The sequence below is a fragment of the Egretta garzetta genome, unplaced genomic scaffold, assembly GCF_000687185.1.
Source record: "Egretta garzetta isolate BGI_Z169 unplaced genomic scaffold, ASM68718v1 scaffold23, whole genome shotgun sequence".
Taxonomy (NCBI): Eukaryota; Metazoa; Chordata; class Aves; order Pelecaniformes; family Ardeidae; genus Egretta; species Egretta garzetta.
The window spans coordinates 1516122-1519064 of NW_009259237.1; positions in this window are offsets into that span (position 1 = coordinate 1516122).

A 2943-nucleotide genomic window follows, 5' to 3' on the forward strand; every position below is an offset into this window, starting at 1 on the left:
GCCCCGGCGCGGGGAGACCGCCTTCCACAGATGCCGGCTCCTGAAGCAAAAATCTCTCCTCTGGGAGCACCGCCTGCGAATTTGCTACCCTTCGGTAATATTTAAATGGCTTTAAAGTCCTTACTTACACAGGAAAGGAAAGCGAACGGGTTTAATCATTCGGCAGGCGCAGGCTTGCGCTTGAATGAATCAATAATTTCACAGTCTAAGAGTATCCTAGTCTTCAGCATCAAAACTCAAACGCAGGGCTACGCTTGTCTCCTAAAATACTATAAAAGAGTTTCAGAAGCATACAACCACAACGTTCCTTAGCTGATAAGAGATAAAGCAAAATATATACATATATGGCACAAACTGACAAAACTTAAGCATAAAATAAGTCCTCTTAATTCACATGGACAAAGTGTCTGATCCAAACTACATTTACATCAGTGGCCATCTTTCCATTTATTTTCCCAAGCTTTGGGTTGGCCCCAACAAAGGGACAATAAAAATTGAACTGCAATTAAAAAAAAGGGGGGGGGGGGCATAGCATAGGAAATTATACACAGACTTTTAGCTTAAAATGCTAGTAGAAAAACTCAGGCACAAAAAAAGCCCAGGAAGTATGTTGCTAAACTGTTTCAAATTAATTGATTCCAGATGAGACCTCTGGTTCTCACACACTGAAGATATTTCGCTAAACATCCAGCTCACAAAATGGATTCAGAATTGGTTTAGGGGGTTCACCAAAGAGAGGAGACGCTAGTTTTAAGTTGGAAATCACTTCAAATTTCTATGATGTCTGATCTAGAAATAACTTCTAAGAATGTTGTGGAAATCTCAGCAATAAAACATTTGTTTCTCAAGTTAGGCTTTGTTTAGTTATAGCATTTGCAGAAAACAAAAATGTCAGTCTGCTGGAACTCTGAACTTCACATATGTTTCTTACAGTAAATTAAATTAAATATGTCAAACGTTGTCAGAATAGCATATTAATTGAAGCTGAAATCACATGATATATTTTAAAGCATTTTATCAGATAACTCACAGAAATCATTCTAATCTTCGCAGTTTCCCCATATTGTTATGCAAAAGAAACATTCATTTGGCTGTCCTGTCTCTCAGTCAACCGTTTCCATGCATATTTCCTTCTGAAACTGCTGATGATAAATCGCAACAACTTATCTCATCTCTTGACATACCCTATTGTAGCAGCGTTTCTGGTAACGAAGGAATCTAGTTCTTAGTGATTTTTTTGGTTAGGCAACACTTAAAATTTTAGCAAAGTTAAAGCTGATGTAGAGAAGTCTATAAATAGCATTCTCTGTCCATGCTCATTCTCTGATGCTCTAGTGCAAGGCTGAGGTAAAAAAAAAATAAAAAAAAAAAATAAATATATATGTATATCTCCTATTCCTGGGCCTAAGAACAAGACCCTGCAGGAGAGAGATGCCCTCTAGATAATTTTCCTAAAGAATTTCTAATTTTTGTTCTGAAGATCTTGTTCTTAGTTCTGTAACTTTATTTTGTTGTTCTCCTGCAAGAGGAAGGAGAACTGCTTTAGAAGTACAGTTAGAAACTTCTGCTTTCTACAGTAGGCTAAGAAATAGGCTAGAAAAAGGTTTTGTGTGTTAAGGTATGAAGCTCAAACCAGACCTGCTCTCCGTCTCCCTGCCCATCTCCCCAGCAACATGAACTGCGCTGCTCTGCTATGAAAATGCTGTTCATAAGCAAACATCTGCAATTCCACTTCCATATACTGCGATGTATCTCTCCGTACAAAATCATCCAAAGGATTAAGTACAATCATCGATTTGTGTTCCAAATCTCAGTGGACAGACCTGACTGAGGCAGATGTCAGATTAATTATTGCAGAACTTCTACACTGGAAGCAATTTATTGGTATGCGTTAGCCAGCCTAGAAAAAGGGAACAAAGTATTTACCTGGAGAATCAGAGACTTTGGAAACATTGAGGCACGCATAAGAGCAAGGGAGGGGGGAAAAGAGACGGACATTCACTAACGTCTGAGTGCGTGCTTCCCTGCTTCTAAATCTGTTAGTGCTTTTCTCATTCAACAGTTTCATAATTAAATAATTCAAATATTTAATTTCTTAATGGAGGGGCACAGAATCTGTAAAATTCTTATTGTATCGCCACCACAAATCAACAGGAAGAAAGTCTTTCCCAGGGAGTTACTAGACCTTGGAACGTGAAAAAGAAATGAGCATTCTCCTTATAAAGGGCCAATTTCTGAATTAGTGACCTCATTTGCTAAAGAGGTTCCTTTGTCACAGATATCTTGGTAGGTAAATACTGTGTTACACAGCCACACTGTCCTTTGTAGCAATGGTACAAAGAAGATCTCCTAGCACATACTGGCTCTCTCCTCACCAAATGAATATTTAAAAGAGTAGACAATAAAGGGGGACTTCTATAGAAGGTAAAGGCATTTGTATCATGATGTCAGACTGCTATATGTGCTCCCGGAGGACTGCACAGGAAGCACTTTTATTCTAAAAGTTAATGGTATTTATGGGGACCCACAGCCTGATCTATTTTACCTTTCTTGGGGATGTGCTTATGCATGTATCACCCAAGAGTCTAATGCTTTTTGGACTAGCCCATATTAGAGACAGATACCATTTTGGTACCTTGTGAATAGTAATGCATTTGAAAGCCAGCAAGAAAAATAAATTAAAAAAAAAAAAAGAAGATATAAATCAAAGTCCCTTTTTTATTCTGGATAGAGTATCCTTCATTTCATGCACTCGTAATTTCTGCATATCCTTTTCGTGCCTGGGAGCTACAGTGCAAGTAACAGATTTTCAGTTCAGGGCTCTCAATATCTGCTTAACCGGAGGAACATTTTAAAACAGACAAATGCTCGCCCTGCCCGCCGGCCCCCCCGAGCAAGAGCTGAAGAATAAAAAATATTAAAAAAAAAAAAAAAATACCGTTT